The following is a 26,736-nucleotide window of genomic DNA, read 5'->3' on the forward strand; positions in this document are numbered from 1 at the left end:
AATTTTTTCAACTATGTAGCCGACATTGCCCACTACCTTCTTGGTCTCTAACGCATACATATGTTAATTTGGGCAGGGAAGAAGTAGATGATGATAACAAAAACAGCACATCAGCTGACTGATATCACGACCTACTACGATCAAAACAGAAGTTATTCCGTCGTGAAAAATACGCTTGCTCCATTTGCTTGTTTGGACAACGCGTCTTCTAAACGATGAAGACAGTGCAATTTTCTGCATAGGCATTCCAGGAATTCCTCTTTTAGCGACACTGGATGCCGAAAGAGCAGTTTAAAAAGGAACATAATGTCACCTTCCAAAATTATCTGAATATCGCGCTGCTATAAAAGATTACGTGTTAAATGTCTAACTCTAATTTCGTAATGCCATGCGACCGGAAGAGACCCGTAAAATAGGGTTGCACATTATTTACATAATTTATGCTTCCTTCATTTAAATCTTTCGTAAATCCATAATGCACGTACTTTAGAGTTTAGATATGTTATTTATCTTATGTGAATCTATTGAAGAACGAAGAACGTGACATATATGGTGTGGGTTTTCATTAACTAAAGAAGGCCAAACAGTGATTATCTGAAACTGGAAGGAGTAAATTAACAGCAACGTTTTCTTAGTTGAAAAGATCATGTCGTGTGCTCTATTGTTAGAAATGATTTATGATACTGGGAAATGGAAATGAGCGTTCGGCGTAATTGGCCGGAAGCCCCCTTGTGGGGCATGTCCGGCAGCCGTGGTGCGGGTCTTATTAATTCGACGCCTCATTGGGCGACCTTAGTGCCGGATGGGGATGAAATGATGATGAAGACAACCAAACACCCAGCCCGTGAACGGAGAAAATTCCCCAACCCAGCCTGGTAATCGAACCCGGGCCTGTAGGGCGGCAGTCCCTCACGCTGACCGCTCAACTATCGGGGAGGACATTCATGATGCTTGAATTAATGTAACTATTCAGGATTTCCACCAATAGAATTATATTTTGTGATGCATATTGATTCTGCAACTCAACAAAAAGGATATTAAGTTCACATATAGTTATGGTTGCATTGCAGGAAATCGGGAGACATAATATTTACCACTGAGCGTGACATGTGCTTTAACATTACAGATATTAGACTATGAATAAGAAGCTTATGGTCTGACTGTTGCCATTTTGTGAACGAAGGATATTGTTTACGTTGAACAGGAGGGTTGAAAGTATTGGTCCTTACAGAGACTCTGGTTCTACAATGAGTAACATATTCAAAAACCAGTCATACGCAAACAAAAACCGTGGGACGTGGATTATTAAGCGTTGAATGTGTTTTCTCTTTGTGGAAGATCCGTTTCTTTAAACGTACTGCTCCCCCCTTAAGCTAATTATTTCCGTTTTGAGCAGTAAGTGTGATGATAACATTGGACTAACGTAACGTAAATGCTGGCTGCAGTTCATCGTGCCGATCTACACTGTCCTCTACTGTCCCACGAAATGTTTAGGGCCAAACGCGTGCGGGAGTACAACGTACCTACCTTCTGGTATTCGAGCGCGACCAAAGCGAAATGTGTATGCGAGTAAATATGGCTTCTTTAATCATCTGTTCTGCTAGAAGCTAATACCGCCGGCTTTATCAAAACCAGTTCATCTGAACAGCACACGAACTGAGTGATGTCGGGTCTGCGGAGTCTTGAGCTCACAAATTCATTACTGGTACGGTCCCGCTCACTGCCATATGGCGCTCGCTTAATTAAGGAGAGTAACTGTCGGGTCCACCGGCGACTCTCTTTCACCGTCGGTCGCTGCCTGCAGTGGTAATTACAATCGCGTTCATACACACACGACACACACACAGAGGCAGATGACTCACGACGTCATGCGTTATTTTAGAGAATCCTGCTCCTTTGCAGACATCTGAGCGTTTCTTATTCCTGCTGTAGATATGCCAACGGTACCGTTGCTGCTAATTGACGAAACTGGTACAACATTGCCCCAGTTATATTTTCATATGCTACATGATAACACACATCCGGAAGTGGGGGCTTTGGTTTACTTGTAACTAAGAGAAACGACAAATGCCCTAACATATGTTGAAAGTAAAACAAAATTAGCTATGCTGTATTATATTAAGAGGAATGGATCTGAGCTTTAATTTATATTCCCCATTAGTGTTAATGTATTGTACGATAAAGTAGTGAGTGACATTTTGCCTATTCTCTGCTAAATCCAACCGTTCCTGATAGTGGTCAAAGTATCTAATAATATTTTACGCTGAATTTATTCTGGTCTGAAAGTAATGACAAATGGTTTGTCGATCAAATGTAATTGCGTTATCGACTTTTTCACTGAAATAATATTTAATCTCCAAAGTCAAATACTTTGGTTGAATTTATAGGCAATTTTAATGATGTGTTCTGGCAGGAGGAACAGGACTTGTAGTCAGATCAGTACTGGATTATCAACACAAAATCAACCGAGGATAATTTCGGAGCAGACCTAAAATCGAATAAGGAAGTTGCTATGCACGTAAGCTACTATGAGCAGCATAGTGAACGCGTTCACGAAGCTACACCCACGTCAATAGTGCGAGTTTATATGCCAATCAGCTCCACTAATGTGGGGGAGGTTGATTCCGGTAGTACGAAAACGAAATATGGTGGGACAGCATGCATAATTTTCGTTTGCCATCGCTGTACAGTACCACAACCAATATCAGAATGGAGTTAACAGGGATATGATCCTGTCTCTAATGCGCTTTGTTCACTAATGCACACCAGAGACTGTAAAAGCATGCATAACTTATCAAGCCAGCCTCTCTGGATCCAAGTGCACCTAAAACTGGATAGTTGTAGAGCGGGAGCTACCACTACCCTCATTGCAGTCACGGTGGGAGCGACCATTTCCTATTACAAAACCACATCACAGCAACCACGTCAATACAGAGAAGACGTTTTGATGGTACCACATGCGTACTGCACTGCGATACTCTCTGCCATAGGTGGAGCACATGTCAGATATGCTTGTAGTCGTGGTTACAGAGATTTATACTCGCACTGAATGGAATGGAAGGAAAACAGACTACATTGAGACAAAGAAATAAATGTGCACATAGACATTATCCTTCACCATATGTTGAAAGATTAAGATACAGCCACAAGAAAATTAAAGTAGTTAAATACAGGAAACAAGCTGTGGCACAATTGAACACAGTGTCCATGAAGGTGGGATATTCTGTCACCTTCCAGCATCAATTGATCATCATTGCTCCACACAATAGTATCTGGGGCCATAAACATCACCGTATCAGCTATCATTGCCGTTAGAATAATGATAGCCACCCTGTCAAATAACCATCTTTGCCCCACAATAATATTTAGTGGTGTAATGGCAGTCATCAACTCACTATCATTGCCATATCAGATGTTATGGTGGTCGTCATGACTGAGCACAGAGGCCGCGTGGTTCTAGGCGCTACAGTCTGGAATCGGGGGACCGCTACGGTCGCAGGTTCGAATCCTGTCTCGGGCATGGATGTGTGATGTCCTTAGGTTAGTTAGGTTTAAGTAGTTCTAAGTTCTAGGGGACTGATGACCTCAGAAGTTAAGTCCCATAGTGCTCAGAGCCATTTGAACCATTTTTGAACTGAGCACAGAAGCACTGCGTTCAGCATTGTACGGATTCCAGTACCAGGAATACTGCATTCAGAGTACACTGCACTCAGATCATTGCACTCAGTGTGAATATATTTTTGGGATGTAGCCATGCACTCTGTTTGGTGTTGTACAGCTTTTCCCCTTTGGAAGTGGGGTTGGGATTACCATAACTGCTGAACTCTTTTCATTGGACTCTGGCAGTGTTGTATTAGTTTTAGCCGAAGTAAGACGAACTTTAGACAAGAAATTTGACCATCGTTGCCCCAGGATGGTTGGCTCTGAGCACTTCTGTGGTCATCAGTTGCCTAGAAATTAGAACTATTTAAACCTAACTAACCTAAGGACATCACAAACGTCCATGACCGAGGCAGGATTCGAACCTGCGACCATAGCGGTCGCTCGGTTCCAGACTGTAGCGCCTAGAACCGCACGGCCACTCCGGCCGGCTGCCCCAGGATGTTACGATTTTAGTAACGATGGTGACGTGCAGAGTAATTAGTGATAGGTTTGCTTTTACATGTTCATATATATATATGTTGAACGTTATTACATTGTTGTAGTATAAGGGACGAAATGAGGATATGCACCACCCAGAAAAATCTGATAGTAATCTGGGTGGTTAAGTCACAAAGTATGCACCTTAGAACGTATTCCTGTAACCATGAAAAAATACAAAGGGTTAAGGCCGCCGATCCCACTGGTCAGCTGTTTGTGAAACAAGTACAGTTCAGCTCTGACGATGGAGTGCCTGACAATGAAATACAAGGCAGTCATTGCCTAGTCTAACTGCAAGTTTCCGAACCGAAATATTGAGGCAGGCTCACTATCCCATATTATCAAGTTGTAGTAGAAGACATGCCATAGATTGCCATGTTGTGGAAAATTACCTGTGGTCATAGACGAAACATTACATGAGCTCTACATAACGAATTATTACATTTCTCGTGCTTACAGCATTCGTCAGAAAATCCTACTGGAAGTTTTTCTGGAGGCAGAGAGGCCATATGAAATGTTTAGAATGGTCGTCATAGGTCGACTTGCACAAACACAAGCAGGACATCAATATATATTTTCAGCAACTAATTATTTCTGGTGTTACTTGTCCATAGTCACCATATTAAACCAGCAAGGGGAAACAGTGGCCAAGCTTTGGTTAGGTTATGGTTACTGAAATTCGGCATGAGAGAAATGATAATACCTGACCAAGGCACAAAACTTATCTCTGAGTTGTTGAAGAAGTTATGTTGATTGATACACGTAAAAGTTATGAACTAGTGCCAGCCATTCGCAATCAAATGGCAGAACGGGGGAGGCTTAGAAGACTTTGAGTAAAACCTCAAGTTACTATGTAGATGATAGCCACAACAATTGGCTAACCTTCTGTAATTCGCTGAGGTTGGACAAACCTCGTAATTCCTCGAAAACCAGGTCTTTTAGCCTCATAAGATTGTTTTTTGTTGGAAAATACACTCATCTTCCGAATTATGTCAGCGAACTCCACGAAGATGATACATAATCTGTTCGGCTCTTACTGCAAAATTCAAAATTATCTGGCGTCAGCTGAAAACAACAAAAGAAGAATACGAAGGCTTTAGAGTGACAGGAGAGCATGCAAAATCAAGAAAAGGCAATCTGCGTAAGTACCATGTAAGAAAGTTGATAATGCTATCTGACCCTCACATACGAAAGGAAGCAACTAAGAGTCATTGTGGTACCAAGGACCATATCAGGTAGTCCTCAAAACATCCCCTGTTAATGTTAAAATACAACTCCTAACATGATCTACAATTGTTCATAAAGGAAGAATTCCACCACTTATTATGTACTGCCTCTATTCCCAGCAGCTTCTTCCTAAGCTACTGGAGAATTGGTCAGAAAGAACACGAGACAGAAACGAAGAATTTAGCCACTAAAACAGGGTATACCTACAATTGTTCCAAAGCATCCATACATCTTAAGACTACAAAATGACCTTGTGAGTTCAATTTTTGTGTTTACTTATTAGTTATTATGGAAATTAGCACCTACATGTTATGATTATGTTTGTGTCCGTGCTGATTTCATGGGCAAGGATCGCAGTATCTCCCCTATCTGTGTCCACTGCCTCCTCTAATACAGGTTACAAGATATTCCAGGTGAATTTGCAATACCAGTACAATAACTGCGAGTTTAATTTAATTTAGTAGGTAAACATCAATACTACATGACAGAGTACGTTTTTTATTTGTTACATGTGCGTTTTGTGTAGAAGTAGATAAGCAGACAGATATATATATATATATATATGTTTCCTTTAATTTACGTCTATGGTCACAGACTTTTTGTTAACAGATTACTAGTTTCGGTATATAATTATCATCATCAGATCTGCAGCAAAAAATTGGAAAAACATAAATACACTCGTAGATTGTGTACAGCTTAAAAACAATACATAAACCATAATGACAAGCACTACTGACAATATATGCATTTGTGTGCTTTAAGTATGGAGAGGCATACCTGTTTTATAAAAACAAACTCCTAACGCATTGCAGCCATAGTGGCATCGTCAAAGACACAACTGGCTGTCTCCTTCACAGCCAACAGCTCCAATGCTGCAGGCTGTTCTGCAAAGTAGCTTACTGCAATAAATTTATTGCGTATTGACTCGTGACGTTGTAAAGTGGTGACTGGTTTGCATGGGGAGACTTTCAAAACAAGTTTAAAGAGAAATACTGGTCTACCAGTGCACAAGAAAAGTTAATATCAGATGCATGGGATCCGGGTGGAGTCATATATTCCCCCAGGGACGTTAACATTCTGAGTTAACGGGCGGAGTGACGACCGTAGGATCCTGAGTTGTTTCGGCGTTTCTTCAAAAATAGATTTCCTGTACCGTATTCCTTGATATCTTAAACCATTCTATCATCTATTCCTAACATCTTAAACTATCCTATAATCGTAGTGGTTAGAAAAATAGATATGACTGCAAGATAAAGAAAACTTAGAAGAATCACACAATAAGAATGAAAGTGATTTCGACATAAAATAAAAGGAATAGAGTATTATATTTATGGATAATACAATATGAGGTGAATAATTAAACAACTGTGACATCACAGTATTTATATTTTCTAATTGGTATAGAGTATTTTATACCTGTTGTGAGATCTGATGTAAATGGGGGGGTTTGTATAGGTTTTGAAAGGGGTGGGTATTTTAAATAAAAGCATGGTTTAGAAGAGGAAATAAATAATGGCTAACACAAAACACACATCATACTTGTCAGACAACCCCCTCACGAACTAGTGTGCCTGATTCTTCATCATTTGCTATTTCCATAGGTTTGCTAAGATTTCCTTCGGGAACCTCAAGGGTGAAGGTGGGAATTTGCGTTCTGTAGGAGATGATTTAATACCAAACCTCCTCCGGCGTCTCACTCAAGTACCTGAGGCGAAGGGATCCTGGGGAAGGGAGGTGGGAACGGTTTCCTATCTTTGGGGCTATCTTCTTTCTCTTCTTAGGTCTTGGCAAACATATCTGTTTTTTTTTCCTTTCTTAGTTCTCATCTGAGGACCTGTCTATTTTTTCCCTCTTTCCATATTCACAAATTTCTATCGCTGAAGTTCATCCTTGTTTCCATGGTTTGTAATAACCTACATATTATCTTTAGATGAGAAGGCCGAAGAATCTGACTACACGAACACATATCTGCGTACACACAAAGTACATTTAAACACAAACATTGAAATAACAGACTAAAAGCCTGTCACGATGTGAGAATCGCCAGGTATTGTAGGGGAAGGAATATGTGTACACATGGAAATATTAACACACACACACACACACACACACACACACACATATATATATATATATATATATATATATATATATATATATATATATACTATGGCGATTCCACATGGCATATGTATATAAGAACTATGACAGTTCTAAATGGTTTATATATAACGAAGAGGTGTGTATAAAGCAAGAATAGTGGCAAATTACTCAAGCGCAAAGTGGGAGGCAAAAGCATGTAAGTTGTGGGATAACTATAAAGCGGTAATGGGCAGGAGATAGACAAGGAAGAGACGTGAGCGAAGAAAGAAAAAGAAAGCAGGAGTGCTGATTATTAGGAAATTAATAAATACTCTGACGAATTGTAGGATAGTGGGACTTGAATAGTATATATAAACATAGTATCTACTAAGAGTATAGAAGTTGACAAGTAGATGAGGACTCTATGGAGTAAATGAAGCACTAAAAAGTGAATGCAAAATGAAAACCAGATTTATATTTTTACCAGAGAATACTTAATTGTAGTATAAGTAGGAATGAGCCATGAGGCCTACTCAGAAACTACACTCCTGGAAATTGAAATAAGAACACCGTGAATTCATTGTCCCAGGAAGGGGAAACTTTATTGACACATTCCTGGGGTCAGATAAATCACATGATCACACTGACAGAACCACAGGCAACAGAGCATGCACAATGTCGGCACTAGTACAGTGTATATCCACCTTTCGCAGCAATGCAGGCTGCTATTCTGCCATGGAGACGATCGTAGAGATGCTGGATGTAGTCCTGAGGAACGGCTTGCCATGCCATTTCCACCTGGCGCCTCAGTTGGACCAGCGTTCGTGCTGGACGTGCAGACCGCGATAGACGACGCTTCATCCAGTCCCAAACATGCTCAATGGGGGACAGATCCGGAGATCTTGCTGGCCAGGGTAGTTGACTTACACCTTCTAGAGCACGTTGGGAGGCACGGGATACATGCGGACGTGCATTGTCCTGTTGGAACAGCAAGTTCCCTTGCCGGTATAGGAATGGTAGAACGATGGGTTCGATGACGGTTTGGATGTACCGTGCACTATTCAGTGTCCCCTCGACGATCACCAGTGGTGTACGGCCAGTGTAGGAGATCGCTCCCCACACCATGATGCCGGGTGTTGGCCCTGTGTGCCTCGGTCGTATGCAGTCCTGATTGTGGCGCTCACCTGCACGGCACCAAACACGCATACGACCATCATTGGCACCAAGGCAGAAGCGACTCTCATCGCTGAAGACGACACGTCTCCATTCGTCCCTCCATTCACGCCTGTCGCGACACCACTGGACGCGGGCTGCACGATGTTGGGGCGTGAGCGGAAGACGGCCTAACGGTGTGCGGGACCGTAGCCCAGCTTCATGGAGACAGTTGCGAATGGTCCTCGCCGATACCCCAGGAGCAACAGTGTCCCTAATTTGCTGGGAAGTGGCGGTGCGGTCCCCTACGGCACTGCGTAGGATGCTACGGTCTTGGCGTGCATCCGTGCGTCGCTGCGGTCCGGTCCCAGGTCGACGGGCACGTGCACCTTCCACCAACCACTGGCGATAACATCGATGTACTGTGGAGACCTCATGCCCCACGTGTTGAGCAATTTGGCGGTACGTCCACCCGGCCTCCCGCATGCCCACTATACGCCCTCGCTCAAAGTCCGTCAACTGCACATACGGTTCACGTCCACGCTGTCGCGGCATGCTACCAGTGTTAAAGACTGCCATGGAGCTCCGTATGCCACGGCAAACTGGCTGACACTGACGGCGGCGGTGCACAAATGCTGCGCAGCTAGCGCCATTCGACGGCCAACACCGTGGTTCCTGGTGTGTCCGCTGTGCCGTGCGTGTGATCATTGCTTGTACAGCCCTCTCGCAGTGTCCGGAGCAAGTATGGTGGGTCTGACATACCGGTGTCAATGTATTCTTTTTTCCATTTCCAGGAGTGTATAAGGGGGGCGTACCCGGCATTCTCTAAGTATAAAGGGCAGGCGTACCTACATGGAGATAGGACGACCTGTGGCCTAAAAAATAGGAGTGATTTATAAATGGGCGTACCTACCGAAATGGAAAGGGGAAGTGGTGCCATAAGCTGAACCCGCAAGCAGGGTATAGGTATTGATCCTAGGGGAAGGGAACAGTATCGTGACAAAAGTCACAAATTTTATAGGGATTACTCTGGAAATTTTGAATTCTATGCACAACTATCAATGTTACGTTTCATGTAAGATTACGAGTATCAACCTCAACACTTTCATTTTACCCAGAGTTCCTCCAAACTACGGAAAATAATAAAAATAGTATATACTAAGGAAAAGTAATATAAAAAATGAGAACAGAAAGTAGATTACTTATGTGTCATCAAAACCTGAAGTTTACGATCGAAAATAAGGAATGAGTCCTTACATATCCTAAATACTAGGGAAGCTGAACGAACCACGAATAAGTGCTCATATCTGGATATCAAAGGAAAGTAAGAACAGAATAAAGAAATGCTCAGCTAAAGATTGTTCTAGAGAAAAAAAAAATGACTGATGTTGAAGTGGAAGATGTATGTATAAACATGTATAGTTAAAATATATTGTTATGATATGAAATGTTGTTATGAGGGATATTACTTACATAATGATTGTGTATAAAATATCGCGTCTCCGATCTGAGAGGGGGGGGGGGGGATGTGTTGTGTTTCGAGAACTTCTGCGTAAATTCTAGAATCACTCAGCCTTCTACCGTCTCGAACACACGATCCTTTTGATGTTAATGTGGGATGATAGAATCCTACCTACTGCGCATCACGTGTTCGTGTGTGCAGGTTTGAAATTCAGTCAGGAGAAGAATGTAGGCGTGGAGGTCGAACGGCAACGACAAGTACATGCCAGGCGACCCGTGGAAGTTTTAGTGAAAGTGTACGGAAGAACCAATGAGCTGCTATGACATTCTGCGCTAATTATGTCAGTGATCATTGTTATAATAACGAGAATAGTTGAGGAGGTACTCTTGAGAAAACTCTCGTCTTAGCCCGGTTGATGGGAAGATTTATATTAAGATTCATGTAGTGAATGGACATGATATTAAGCCAACTTTCACTTATATGTATATTAGTTTGTTTCTGACGTTTGGAGACACGAGAGACTTACGAAACAGTATACGTTTACGTGAAGGGGGAGATTTGTAATATCTCTGAAGTTAAATATACGTCATTAATTGAAGGAAATGAAAATTTGCATGTCTACTTATTTTTATATGTAGAATGTCTCTTAAGAAATTCCTGTACCTTCGGAGAAGAAGAGGAAAGAGAGTTTGCAGCAGTAGGCTAACCAGCAAAAGAGTTCGGCGGAACATCTCAAGTAAGTCATTTCGTAAAAGAAGCTGAAGTTTTTATATCAACTTCACTTAAATCGTCATCCAAGCCGTCAGAATCCTCTGTTCAGGAATCACAAGAGGAGGAGGTATACTTGGAAAAGGTCGAGTGATACGGGAAGATATCAGTTACATTACGAGGTTCTAGGCGCCTCAGTCCGGAACCGCGCGACTGCTACGGTCACAGGTTCCAATCCTGCCTCGGGCATGGATGTGTGTAATGTCCTTAGGTTAGTTAGGTTTAAGTAGTTCTAAGTTCTAGGGGACTGATGACCTCATATGTTAAGTCCAATAGTGCTCAGAGCCGTTGGAACCATTATTTGAGTTAGATTACATCATGGTCAGACAAAGCTACCGAAATCAGATACTGGATTGTAGGGCGTACCCAGGAGTAGATATAGACACAGATCACAATATAGTAGCGATGAGGAGTAGTACTTAGTCAGGAAGAATCAGTACGCATAGAAGTGAGATACGGAAGTACTAAGGAATGACGAGATACGGTTGAAGTTCTCTACAGCACTAAGGAATAACTCAGTAGGCAGTATAGTTGAAGAGGAATGGACATCTCTAAAAAGGGCCATAACAGAGGTTGGGAAGGAAAACATAGTTGCGATGAAGGTAACTACGAAGAAACCTTGGGTAACAGAAGAAATACTTCATTGATCGATTGTAGGAGGAAGTACAAAAATTTTCCTGGAATCTCGGGAATACAGAAATACAAGTCGCTGAGGAGTGGAATAAATAGGAAGTGCAGGGAAGCCAAGAAGAAATGGCTACAGGAAAAATGTGTGGACATCGAAAAAGAAATAATTGTCGGAAGGACAGACTCAGCATACAGGAAATCCAAAAGAGCCTTGATGACATAAAAAGCATGGGTGATAACGTTAAGAGCGCAACGGGAATTCCGCTGTTATATGAAAAAGGAGAGAGTGGATAGGTGGAAGGAATACATTGAAATGCTCTATGAGGGGGAGGAGTTGTCTGATATGATAGATGAAGAAACAGGAGTCGATTTAGAAGAGAGAGGGGATCCAGTATTAGAGTCATAATTTAAAAGAGCATAGCAGGACTTAAGATAATATCAGGCAGAATGGATCGACACCGTTCCATCAGAATTTCTAAATTCATTGGGGGAAGTGGCAACAAAACTACTATTGACATTGATGTGTAGAAATTATGAGCCTGGCGACATACCATCTGACTTTCGGAAAAGCATCATCTACACAATTCTGAAGACGCAAGAGCTGACAAGTGCAAGAATTTTCGCACAATCAACTTAACAGCTCATGCATTCATATCGCTTACAACTATAATATACAGAAGAATGAAAACTAAAATAGAGGAAGCGCTAGATGACGATCAGTTGGGCTCTAGGAAAGTTAAAAGCACGAGAGAGGCAATTCTGACATTGCCGTTAATAATAGAATCAAGACTGACCTGGAAAAAGGGTTCAACAATGTGAAATGTTGTAAGATGTTTGAAATTCTGAAAAAACTTGGGATAGGGATGACCCATCATGACGGGTCATATACAATATGTGCAACAGCCAAGAGGTAATAATAAGAGAGGACGACCAAGAACGAATTGCTCATATTAAAAAAGGTGTAATACAAGGATGTAGCCTTTTGTCTCTTCTGTGCAATCTGTACATCGAGGAAGCAATGATGGAAATAAGGGGAAGGCTCTGGAGTGGATCTAAAATTCAGGCTGAATGGATATCAATGATACGATTCGCTGATGACATTGCTATCCTGAGTGAAAGTGAAGAAGAATTAAATGATCTGTTGAACGGAAAGAACAGCCTAATGAGTACAGAGTATTAACTGAGGGTAAATCGATGAAAGACGAAGGTAATGAGAAGTCGTAGAAATGAGAACAGCGAGGAACTTAACATCTTGATTGATGGTCATGAAGTAGAAGAAGTCGTGGAATTCCGTTACCTTGGCAGTAAATGAACCAGTGACGGACGAAGCAAGGAAGACAGCAGAAGCAGACTAGCAATGGAAAAAAGGGCATTTCTGACGAAGTGGTCTACTGATATCAAATATCGGCCTTAAGTTGAGGAAGAAATTTCTGAGAATATACGTCTGGAGTACAACATTGTATGGTACTGAAACATTGACTGTGGGAAAACCGAAACAAAATAGAATCGAAGCATTTGAGATATGGTACTACAGCCGAATGTTGAAAATTAGGTGGAGTGGTAAGGTAAGGAATGAGGAGGTTCTGCACAGAATCGAAGGGAATGTGTGGAAAACACTGATAAGGAGAAGAGACGGGATGATAGGGCATCTGTTCAGACTTGAGGAAATGACTTCCATGGTACTAGAGGGAGCTGTAAAGGGCAAAAACTGTAGAGGAGGACAGAGATTGGAATACATCCATCCAATAATTGAAGACGTAGGTTGCAAGTGCTACTCTGACATGAAGAGGTTAGCACAGGAGAAGAATTCGTGGTGAGCCACATCAAACCAGTCAGAAGACTGATGACCAAAAAAAAAGTCTTTACCCCTTGGCGTCATCCAATATGTGTCCAACACTTACAACGAGCACATACCCGCATCGATCTCTTTCTGTCCACCTATTCCTAACCTGTGTTAGTCCATCTCACCATCCACCTCTATCTACTCCCCACACACTATCATTTCACCTCTTCCTTCTCTGTCTTAGTCCATTTGCTCCACTCTTACTCTCTGACAATTTCTTCAACCTCCCCCCACTGTCCAGATCTTTCCCTGCCTCTCTCTTCTACCTCCAACACCCACTCTATGTTTTCAACTTGCCCACTGCTGCTCTATACCTCATTCATCTCCCCCTCATCCGTTCACTGTGTCCACTGCCTCCTCTTCCTCGCACTGCCCATCTAATCCTCTTTCCATCTCAACCTCTCCCCGGACACACTCACTGGGGCTTGCAGCCCCTGCTGTACAATAAATAAAGTAGGCCATATTAATCCCACAACATACCAGTAATACAGGGCAGGCTACATATCAGGGGCTTGAAAATCATTTTGATGTACTGGGTATCATTCAAAGCAGGTTGATAAAGCTGCCTGGTATTACTCAAGCACATCATGCGTATTACACAGGGCTGGCTGCATTTTGGGGGCTGGAACACATTTTCTTGCTGCTGACATGTAGAGTGTCCTGCAAAGCTGGGTGATTTGGCAGGCTGATACTGTTTTCACATAGCAGGCATGTTACGCAGGGGAACCTGTTTTGCTGGGTCTGAAAAAAAAACAAAAATTTTAAATATGTAACAGATTTAGTCAGTATAGGCGATGAAGGATTTGAGGACGCTGTTTGAATGTGAATGGGCAAGTAAGGTGATCCTAACGCAGGATCAATTTACAGAGAACAGAGGTTAGCTGCAGCAATTCCAGTAGCCAAACTCAATACCAATACATAAGCGCAAGAGAATACCTGGATGTGGAATTCTTGAGACTGTGGGGTAAACACAAAGCGGCATCAGCGATCAGGGCACTAACCTTGGGTGGTGGGGTATAATTTCTGCATCAGCTAGACGTAATGATGTCGAAACTGCAGAGGACATTAAGCCTGGCTACTGATGCATGGACAGTAGAAAAAGAAATAGAGCAACTCGAGGAGAGTTTCAGGAAATTACAATTCTTGATGCAAGCAGGGCGATACTGAATGACGTTCGAAGGGTATATCATTTGTCATGATCATCTTTCGCACGTTTACAGGAGCAAATTTGCCAGATCACCGAACTGGTCTTACAGGGTTGATACAGGTGGTAGAATCGTAGAGACAGTGTTCCGCACTGCCGACGCAGAAGACGATGAGAGAATAAACACGATACTGCAGAAAGTACAGGCAGACGTGGATGGGAATCAGGTCAACAATATCCAGCAGCTGCACAACATGGTCGCCACCCTTACGACACACTAGGTGTTTTCAGAGACCGCTTGGCATAGTCGACTCATAGCTGTCCATTGCGAGGCTTTTATGTGTTCTCGCAGAAATTGTCGTCAACACGCGCAATGATGTCGTAGAAGCATGTGTAGGAAGCACCTTTCATGCTATCAGCGGCTGTCTGACCACAATAATCACGCCACCAAGACAGTTTCTAGAAGAGCTACGTATAATTCGAGCCACGTTACGGACCTTCCTTTTTCTTTCTGTGCTTTTTTTTATGTCATCAACTTCTGACTGGTTTGATGTAATCCGACGCAATTTCCCCTCCTGTACCAACCTCCTCATCTCAGAGTGGCACTTGCAATCTTCTTCTCAATTATTTGTTGGATGTACTCCAATCTCTGTCATCCTGTTCAGTTTATATCCTCTACAGCTCCCTCTAGTACTTCTGGAGGTATTCTCTGATTTCTTAATAGATGTCTTACCATCTTCTTGTCAGTGTTCTCCTTATATTCCTTTCCTCTCCGTTTTTCTCAGAACCTCTTCATTTCTTACATGTACATCTACATCTATATGCACATGGATACTCTGCAAATCACATTTAAATGCCTGGCGGAGAGTTCATCGAACCACCTTCACAATTCTCTATTATTTCAACTTAGCATAGTGCGCGGAAGGAACGAACAGCTATATCTTTTCCTTATTTTATCATGTTGATCGTTTCTCCCTGTGTAGGTAGGGTGTCAACAAAATGTTTTCGCATTCGGAGAAGAAAGTTGGTGATCGGAAATTCGTGAGCAGATTCCGTCGCAACGAAAAACGCCCTTCTTTTAATGATGTCCAGCCCAAATCCTGTATCATTTATGTGACACTCTCTGCCATATTTCATGATATTACAAAACGTGCTGTCTTTCTTTGAACTTTTTGACGTACTCAGTCAGTCCTAACTGGTAAGGATCCTACAACGCGCAGCAGTATTCTAGAAGAGGACGGACAAGCCTAGGCAATCTCCTTAGTAGATCTGTTTCATTTTCTGTGTGTCCTGCCAATAAAACGCGGTCTTTGGTTAGCCTTTCCCACAACATTTTCTATATGTTCCTTCCAATTTAAGTTGTTCGTAACTGTAATACCTAGGTATTTAGCTGAATTTACGGCTTTTAGATTAGACTGATTTATCGTGTAACCGGAGTTTAACGAATTACCTTTAGCACTCATGAGGATGAACTCACACTTTTCGTTATTTGGGGTCAACTGCCAATTTTCGCATCATTCAGATATCTTTTCTAAATCGTTTTGCAATTTGTTTTGATCTTCTGATGACTTTATTAGGAGATAAATGACAGCGTCATCTGTAAACAACCTAAGACGGCTGCTCAGATTGTCTCCCAAACCGTTTATATAGATAAGGAACAGCATAGGGACTATAACACTTCCTTGGGGAACGCCAGAAGTCACTTCTGTTTTACTCTATGACTTTCCGTCAATTACTACGAACCGTGACCTCTCTGACAGAAAATCACAAATCCAGTCACATAACTGAGACGATATTCCACAAGAACGCAATTTCGCTACAAGCCGCTTGTGTTGTAGAGTGTCAAAAGCCTTCCGGAAATCCAGAAATACGGAATCGAGCTGAAATCTCTTGTCAATAGCACTCAACACTTTATGTGAATAAAGAGCTAGTTGTGTTTCACAGGAACTATATATTTTCTAAACCCAGTAAATCTAGTTTTCAAAAGTCTTCAGCAGCATCACATCTCAAATGTTTCGATTCTCTTCTGCTCCGCTTCCCCCACAATCCATGTTTCATTACCACATATTACTGTGCTACAAACGTACATTCTCTGAAATTTCTTTCTCAAATGAAGGCTGATGTTTGATACTATTAAAATTCTCTTGTCTAAGAATGCCCTTGTTGCCATTACTGGTCTGCCTTTGATATCCTGTTTGCTCCACCAGTCATGGTTGTTTTGCTACATAGGTGGCAGAATTCCCTAGCTTCATCTATTTCGTGACCATCACTCCTGATGTCAAGTTCACTGCTTTTCTCATTTTTGCCACTGCTGATTATTTTCGTCTTATTTCGATTCAATCCCATGCAATATTCTGTAATCATTACACTGCCCACTCCATTCAGCAGATCCTGTAATTCTTCTTCATTTTCACTAAACCTTTCTTAACCATTTATTATCCGAGCACTTCGGTAGTGGCACCTCACGCTCCTTGTTCCGTCTTGGTCCTTGTAGAAGTATTACATTAGCGTCTTTCCTATAGCACACCCATTTTCCTTAGAATTTCGAAAATGTTGCACTATTTGACACTGTCGAACGAGACTGAACCAGACGCCTGGCTCAAATGTTGAATGATAAATGATCGTTGAGGAGACGCTCTTGGTAGTCCCTTGTTTCGTTAAGGCGGTAGGTTGCTCAATAGTTGGACGTCACGTCTGTTCCCTGTACACGTCTCCACTGGCGTCGTTCAACCCTGTCATCTATGGTCTGTGGTGTCCCACATTTGCTTCGGCACTGGTTTTTGATGGATCCATTTTGCGATGCATGGTATACATTCAACACGGTGGAACTAGACTAGTTTACAAGCGTAGGTGCTTCTGAAATGCTTCCATTCTTCGCCCGAAAGCCAATGACCACGCCCTTCGTGATGTCAGAGTACGACAACGGCAGCACTGTGCTTCGCGTCCGCCCTCCCTCTACCCCCTCCCAATACAAGCTTTATATGCCCTTACGTCCTAGTCAGTACCCGTGGTCTAGGGGTAGCGTCTTTGATTCATAATCAAAACGTCTTCGGTCCTGGGTTCGATCACCGCCACTGCCTAAATTTTGATAAGTAATCAGCATTGACGGCCGAAGACTTCCGGTATAAGAAGTCAGCCTCATTCTGCCAACGGCCTTGTCAAAGAGGGTGGAGGAGCGGATAGAGGTTCAGGGCACTCTCTTGTCCTAGGGGTGGGAAATTGCCCCTAAAGGCGGAAGAATCAGCAATGATCAACGACATGAGGATGCAGAAGGCAATGGAAACCACTGCATTAAAGACACGTAAAGTGTATCCACAGGACATGTGGCCTGTAATTGAAGAATTATCATGATGATCTCTCCATTGGCAAAAGATTTCGGAATAGTCCCCCATTCGGATCTCCGTGGGGACTGCCAAGGGGGAGGTTACCATGAGAAAAAGATTGAATAATCAATGGAAGTCGGGGCGTGGAATTTCAGAAGCTTGAACGTGGTAGGGAAACTAGAAAATCTGAAAAGGAAAATGCAAAGGCTCAATCTAGATATAGTAGGGGTCAGCGAAGTGAAGTGGAAGGAAGACAAGGATTTCTGGTCAGATGAGTATCGGGTAATATCAACAGCAGCAGAAAATGGTATAACAGGTGTAGGATTCGTTATGAATAGGAAGGTAGGGCAGGCGGTGTGTTACTGTGAACAGTTCAGTGACCGGGTTGTTTCAATCAGAATCGACAGCAGACCAACACCTACAACGATAGTTCAGGTATACATGCCGACGTCGCAAGCTGAAGAGGAACAGATAGAGAAAGTGTATGAGGATATTGAAAGGGTAATGCAGTATGTAAAGGGGGACGAAGATTTGATAGTCATGGGCGACTGGAATGCAGTTGTAGGGGAAGCAGTAGAAGAAAAGGTTACAGGAGAAAATGGGCTTGGGACAAGGAATGAAAGAGGAGAAAGACTAATTGAGTTCTGTAACAAGTTTCAGATGGTAATAGAGGATACCCTGTTCAAGAATCACAAGAGGAGGAGGTATACTTGGAAAAGGCCGGGAGATACGGGAAGATTTCAAAATGGTTCAAGTGGCTCTGAGCACTATGCTACTTAACTTCTGAGGTCATCAGTCGCCTAGAACTTAGAACTAATTAAACCTAACTAACCTAAGGACATCACACACATCCATGCCCGAGGCAGGATTCGAACCTGCGACCGTTGCGGTCACGCGGTTGCAGACTGAAGCGCCTTTAACCGGACGGCCACACCGGCCGGCCGGGAAGATTTCAATTAGATTACATCGTGGTGAGACAGAGATTCCGAAATCAGATACTGGACTGTAAGGCGTAACCACGAGCAGATATAGACTCAGATCACAATATAGTAGTGATGAAGAGTAGGCTGAAGTTCAAGACATTAATCAGGAAGAATCAATACGCAAAAAAGTTGGATACGGAAGTACTAAGGAATGACGAGATACGTTTGAAGTTCTCTAATGCTATAGATACAGCAATAAGGAATAGCGCAGTAGGCAGTACTGTTGAAGAGGAATGGACATCTCTTAAAAGGGCCATCACAGAAGTTCGGAAGGAAAACATCGGTACAAAGAAGGTAGCTGCGAAGAAACCATGGGTAACAGAAGAAATACTTCAGTTGATTGATGAAAGGAGGAAGTACAAACATGTTCTGGGAAAATCAGGAATACAGAAATACAGGTCGCTGAGGAATGAAATAAATAGGAAGTGCAGGGACGCTAAGACGAAATGGCTGCAGGAAAAATGTAAAGACATCGAAAAAGATATGATTGTCGGAAGGACAGACTCAGCATACAGGAAAGTCAAAACAACCTTTGGTGACATTAAAAGCAACGGTGGTAACATTAAGAGTGCAACGGGAATTCCACTGTTAAAAGCAGAGGAGAGAGAGCAGGTAGGTGGAAAGAATACATTGAAAGCCTCTATGAGGGTGAAGATTTGTCTGATGTGATAGAAGAAGAAACAGGAGTCGATTTAGAAGAGATAGGGCATACAGTATTAGAATCGGAATTTAAAAGAGCTTTGGAGGACTTGCGGTCAAATAAGGCAGAAGGGATAGATAACATTCTATCAGAATTTCTAAAATCATTCGGAGGAAGTGGCAACAAAACGACTATTCACGTTGGTGTGTAGAATATATGTGTCTGGCGATATACCATCTGACTTTCGGAAAAGCATCATCCAGACAATTCCGAAGACGGCAAGAGCTGACAAGTGAGAGAATTATCGCACTATCAGCTTAACAGCTCGTGCATCGAAGCTGCTTACAGTAATAATATACAGAAGAATGGAAAGGAAAATTGAGAATGCGCTAGGTGACGATCAGTTTGGCTTTAGGAAAAGAAAAGGGACGAGTGAGGCAATTCTGACGTTACGGCTGATAATGGAAGCAAGGCTAAAGAAAAATCAAGACACTTTCATAGGATTTGTCGATATGGAAAAAGCGTTCGACAATATAAAATGGTGCAAGCTGTTCAAGATTCTGAAGAAAGTAGGGGTAAGCTATAGGGAGAGACGGGTCATATACAATATGTAAAACAACCAAGAGGGAATAATAAGAGTGGACGATCAAGAACGAAGAGCTCGTATTAAGAAGGGTGTAAGACAAGGCTGTAGCCTTTCGCCCCTACTCTTCAATCTGTAAATCGCGGAAGCAATTATGGAAATAAAAGAAAGGTTCAGGAGTGGAATTAAAATACGAGGTGAAAGGAGATCAATGATACGATTCGCTGATTACATTGCTATCCTGAGTGAAAGTGAAGAAGAATTAAATGATCTGCTGAACGGAATGAACAGTCTAATGAGTACATAGTATGTTTTGGGAGTAAATCGGAGAAAGACGAAGGTAGTGAGAAGTAGTAGAAATGAAAACAGCGAGAAACTTAACATCAGGATTGATGGTCACGAAGTCAATGAAGTTAAGGAATTCTGCTAACTAGGCAGTAAAATAACCAATGACGGACGGAGCAAGGAGGACATCAAAAGCAGACTCGCAATGGCAAAAAAGGCATTTCTGGCCAAGAGAAGTCTACTATTATCAAATACCGGCCTTAATTTGAGGAAGAAATTTCTGTGGATGTACGTCTGGTGAACAGCATTGTATGGTAGTGAAACATGAACTGTGGGAAAACCGGAACAGAAGAGAATTGAAGCATTTGAGATGTGGTGCTATAGACGAATGTTGGAAATTAGGTGGACTGATAAGGTAAGGAATAAGGAGGTTCTACGCAGAATCGGAGAGGAAAGGAATATGTGGAAAACACTGATAAGGAGAAGGGACAGGATCGTAGGTCATTTGCTAAGACATGAGGAAATGACTTCCATGGTACTAGAGGGAACTGTAGAGGGCAAAAACTGTAGAGGAAGACAGAGGTTGGAATACGACAAGCAAATAATAGAGGACGTAGGTTGCAAGTGCTACTCTGAGATGAAGAGGTTAGCAGAGGTACGGAATTCGTAGCGGGCCGCATCAAACCTGTGAGTAGACTGATGAATATGCCTGGCAATGCAAGTCAGACAGTGTGTACTGTCAAACGTTGTAGTGGAGAAGGCCAGTGGTACACCTGACTGCTGCAACCCAAGGAGTAATAGTTCACGGTATATAGTTTACTGGAATTACTCATAATCCTTAAGGATTGCCAAACTGTTCCTGACTCTGACGTCCAATTTCTGGAACTGTGTCACTAAAGAGTCAATCTAGATTCCAGTAAGAGAACGCTGATTGACGGTGATACTACCTGCATTCTAGACAAGACAGCCTGGACACAATGAGAGGAAAGCCGAAAGGCACGCGCTAAGTTAAAGCAGGATGGTGTGAGGTCTGAAACAGGATACGTAATGAATGCTATAAAGAAAAGTGCGTAGCTTCAGGAATACTTAACCTTAATCCATCCTTTTCGTACATCTGGAGATTGTGGCGATACAAGTGAGACTCTTTAGATACATGCAATGTTACTAATGGCGCCTTGCTAGGTCGTAGCCATTGACTTAGCTGAAGGCTATTCTAACTATCTGCTCTGCAAATGAGCGAGGCTTCGTCAGTGTGCATCGCTAGCTACGTCGTCCGTACAACTGGGGCGAGTGCTAGTCAGTCTCTCGAGACCTGCCTTGTGGTGGCGCTCGGTCTGCGATCCCTGACAGTGGCGACACGCGGGTCCGACATGTACTAATGGACCGCGGCCGATTTAAAGCTACCACCTAGCAAGTGTGGTGTCTGGCGGTGACACCACACTTAGTATGTACATATTTTTGGAAACATTTGGGGAAAACAGCGATCGATTTTCACAACTGAAGTTAGAAAAACAGTCTAGATCGCACAGATTACATTTGTTGGTGAGTGATTTCAGCCCACCAGTTAACGTGATTTGTGCTATTTAGACTGTTTTTTTTCTAAGTACAATTTGTATTAAGGGCTGGGAACCAGTTATGATGAAGAAAAGGAAGACGATGTCCCACACCATACCGACTTCGGAAGCAGGCAGAGCAACAGCTTAGGAACCCAAACCGACGACAAGGGCCCGCATCTCGTGGTCGTGCGGTAGCGTTCTCGCTTCCCACGCACGGGTTCCCGGGTTCGATTCCCGGCGGGGTCAGGGATTTTCTCTGCCTCGTGATGGCTGGGTGTTGTGTGATGTCCTTAGGTTAGTTAGGTTTAAGTAGTTCTAAGTTCTAGGGGACTGATGACCATAGATGTTAAGTCCCATAGTGCTCAGAGCCATTTTTTTCGACGACAAGGCAACTGGTCAGCAGGAGGAGTGGGGGCGGACACATTGGCTAGTCAGACCGTGGGGGGCTGGATATATGAGGCGGTAACAGGTGAAAGCATCGTGCAGGTCCGTGGGCATTCAATTCTCCAATGTATCTGACGAAGACAATCACGACACATACCTAAATATCGTGCCCATCGGACACTGGTATCTTGCTGGTCTCTCTTGAAGTAATTCATCAATAATGTCTACATAATCTGCCAAAGTTAGCACTTGTATTTGTTACCTTTCCACTTTTATTTCTTCCCCATCAACCAGTTACTAAATTAATAAAAATATTTGCATAAAATAATGAACGTTTCTTGAGAGTTGATGGAAGAAAGGGGAAACTGTGATGAGTGCAACTACGTGACAACATTTCGAATATCGAATGTAAGGCACTGAAAGAAAAAAAAAACTGGAAGAGATACAATTTATAAATGGAAGAAAAGTGAATGAATCTAGAATGATTTCGAATTCTGGGCATTAAGGTGGAAGCATTTAGATATCTTCGTTGCCAGGTGAAGGAATTAGAGAAATACGGAGTGGGAATTGGGGAGCTAAATCCCGGCTACACATATTGCGCTACTGCAGCGGCAAGGGAGCGTGCCAAGTGCTGCCCGAGAGGCTGCCGCGCCGCGCCGCCGTGTCTAATTGCCGGCGGTGCCAGCTAGCGGCGCCGTTATTACAGGCCGCGCCGCACCGCCCAGCCTCTGCTGTGGAATAACAGGGCCGCGCTGCGCTGCAGCTGCCTCCACCGACTGCCTTGCTCCCACACAGGTGCCCGCGTCTCACTCTCAATGAGTTCATTCACTTTCGGATCGTGTAGGAAAATTGAGGATAGAACCTGGTAGTGAGGCAGTACGGCATTGTAGTCTTTCGTAGACTGAAGACTATTACGGCCTACTGTAGTGACGTAACGATGTTTCTGAACGGCCGGTCGTTGTGGCCGAACGGTTGTAGGCGCTTCGGTCGGGAACTGCGCTGCTGCTACGGTCTGAGGTTCGAATCCTGCCTCGGGTATGGATGTGTGTGATGTTCTTAGGGTAGTTAAGTTTAAGTAGTTCTAAGTCTAGGGGACTGATGACCTCAGATGTTAAGTCCCATAGTGCTCAGAGCCATTTAAACCAATTTAATTTCTGAACGGGACGGTTGGGTTGGGTTGTTTGCGGAAGGAGACCAGACAGCAAGGTCATCGGTCTCATCGGATTAGGGAAGGACGAGGAAGGAAGTCGGCCGTGCCCTTTCAAAGGAACAATCCCGGCATTTGCCTGGAGTGATTTAGGGAAATCACGGAAAACCTAAATCAGGATGGCCGGGCGTGGGATTGAACCGTCGTCCTCCCGAATGCGAGTCCAGTGTGCTAACCACTGCGCCACCTCGCTCGGTGAACGGGAGGGAAGTTGAGGTCGTTATATTAACTTGTTGTAGAGTACGACTTGTAAATGAATAGTTGTTCGGCCAGTTTCCACCTGTGTTTTGTAACTTTTACTCAATTTCAGTGCAAGACAGTTGTACAGCATTCAATAATCTGTAATTTTGATGTGCGTGCATTCGTTGTAATTTAGTTACATAAAACGTTTAAACGCGGTAGTTATTGTGGTCCATAAAAGGTGTCAACCTGAAATGCGCTCCTGGCGAGGAACGGAACGGGGCAGCATGGGCAGTGTCCCATTGTGCTTGGTCACCTTTTAATGGAAGTAAGTTTCAGACGACATATTCCCTTTTTTCCTTGCTTTTGCAAATGATGTGAACTCCATTACAAAGACTAACTGACCGCAGTGGAATATTACGTAATCGAAAATGGCGGAGTCTGGGACCGCGCGACCGTTACGGTCGCAGGATCGAATCCTGCTCCGGGCATGGACGTGTGCGATGTTCTATGATTAGTTAGGTTTATGTAGGGGACTTGATGACCTCAGACGTTAAGTCCCATAATGCTCAGAGCAATTAGAACCATTTGAAAATGGCGGTTTGACACGTTTTATCTCCAGAAACAGGAATTTTAAAGGCATCTGAGCGACTTAAGGTACCTATATCAACGTACGGAAGGTACTTCAGTGATGCTAAGATTAATCCGGACTGCAGAGTTGGTAATTCAAATGTAAAATTTAAAAACGTGTTCACTGCAGAACAAGAGGACGAGCTGGTAGCAACGCTCGAACTCAATGAAGAACATATTCTTCAGTCCTAGAATGAAACATCTCATTGTCAGGTTATTAGCCTACCAAATAGCAGAAAGAAATGGCTTACCATAAAGATTTGACAAAAAACTTGTCTAGCTGAGCGGGATTCGTTTGTATGGTTTATTACTAGGCATTATTCTATTTATTTTCTAGCCAGAATATACATCTGGTTGACGAGCGATGTGATTCAGTACAGTAACGGTAACTTGTTATCAGACATTGACCATAACTGTACATTTTTCAAAATAACATTAAAATATAATTTTGCTGTTTATGAATTGTTTGAAGATTTCATATTCCCGAGTCTAAATTCTTCATTAAACGTCTTATTTTTATGATCATATTCCTGGTAATATCAACTGGGGCGGAACTGGTAATATACATGGGGCAGAACTGGAAATATACAGTAATTTCTTCGAAAAATGTAAAAAAAAATACATAACATATAGTTTTAAGCGATTCTCAAGTGACGTACGTTATCTTAAACTACAAGGTGATGTTTTATACCTTTCAAATGCGTTTTCTTGTGTTCCTTTAGTCTACAAAAATCGTTAAACCTTAAATATTCCGTCCCGAGCTCCCCTAAATCCAAATAAACTGTTCCAAAAAGGTTCTGAGAAAACTGCTTTACTGAGAACACGTTTGGACTAACATTCAAGAATGCTAATAAAAGAATAAGCCCAATGAAACTACAAAATTAACTTTAATTTTAGGGAAAAACATAAAAGGAATCTAATTAGAGACAACCTGTTTTAAAGCGCATGCCTTTGAAACTGCTATCACATATCGTAAAACACCAGTGAAGTTTTAAATCTATTGGTGCTATGGATATATTGTACTTTTAACAAAGAGTTAAAACTACACTACTGAATGCTCCCATCTGTGAGCATTCTTTTTTAAAAATGACAGTCCATATTGGGTTCTATAATGTTTTTACAGTTTTTTTTTAAGATATGTCAGTTGCTTGTCCTCTGATAACTTTGTTTCATCAATGTACTTGTGTTATTATTCTCGGCAGTTTATGTACCGGAGGAATAGGCGTAGGATTCATGCATAGTACGAGTGCGAACCCGCTCCACGGTCATTTCCATTGTTGCCGAATTTATTACGAGTGTTATCCAGAAAGTAAGTTCCGATCGGTCGCGAAACGGAAACCAAAAATACGGTAAAGCTTTGGACAGATGTGTTGGGCAGTGTCTCTAGTAATCCCGTCGATCATGTCGCGTCACTTTTTTCAACTCTCAGTCAACAGTGAGCACGTAAAGATGCGTAGGGAATAGCGTCTCCCGCCTAGTAAGAGGGCCTGGTTAGAGAGTTCGCCTGTGTCATGCAGCTCACATGACACAACTGTCGAGCAGTTCCTTCTTCATAACAGTTCTCGGCCGCACACTGTAGGGGCAATGAAGACCCTCCTGCAGCGTGGCCAATGAGAAGTGTGCGATCACGCACAATACAGTCCGTATTTGGCTCCCCCCGAGTCTCATCTCCGCTCACCAGAACCGCAATGCTATGAAGACAAAGTTTTTCCACAGACAATGAGCTGCAGGCAAATGCAGATAACCGGCCGAAAGCACAGGCGGCTGCTTTCTATGACGAGGGAATTGGAAAGTTGATACAACACTACGACGAAACTCGTAGGTGCAGAAGTAGGTGGAAGGTGTACCTAACTGTTGCAAAAAAACGTTTCGGTTTTCACTGTGGTTTCCATTTCGCAACCGATAACAACTTACTTTCTGGACCACCCTCGTACTTCATTGAGTTTCCTATGCAATAAGACAGGTACCGTCCACCCTCTACCTAAAGCGATATCTTCTAGTTGAACAAACGAAAACAATGAATATTAGTAATTTCAGATACTTCGCCGATATCAAGCTGGAGGCACGTACAATCTAGATGACAAGAAGTGGCTAAATGTCACTCTCTTACGTAAAGTTATATTCCTAGTAATTTAATTTGTGCTAATACTTTGAAATAGCGTACATTTTTACACAGATATCCTACGGGTATTGACATCCGAGAGGAAGTGTTATCGACGTAGTTATTGTGTTGTTGTGCACTGTAGTCTTGAAACAAGAGTCCGTAGGCGGAATGCCACACATAGGGCTGGACAAATGGTTACAGGCCTTACTATCTGATGTGATGACAGGCAACCGACTTGAATGTACTGTAAGTTACTTGCTCAAAGCATCACTCCCCCACCTCCCTCAGACTGCATTCCAGGGATGGTATTGCTACGTGACCGTCTCCACATTCTACGACGATCCTCGGCCTCGAGAAAGATCATAAGAGAATCAAAAGGCGTTGGCACAGGTTAAATTCTGTGTGGTCCCTTGTCT

This window comes from Schistocerca serialis, chromosome 2 (assembly GCF_023864345.2).
Source record: "Schistocerca serialis cubense isolate TAMUIC-IGC-003099 chromosome 2, iqSchSeri2.2, whole genome shotgun sequence".
NCBI lineage: Eukaryota > Metazoa > Arthropoda > Insecta > Orthoptera > Acrididae > Schistocerca > Schistocerca serialis.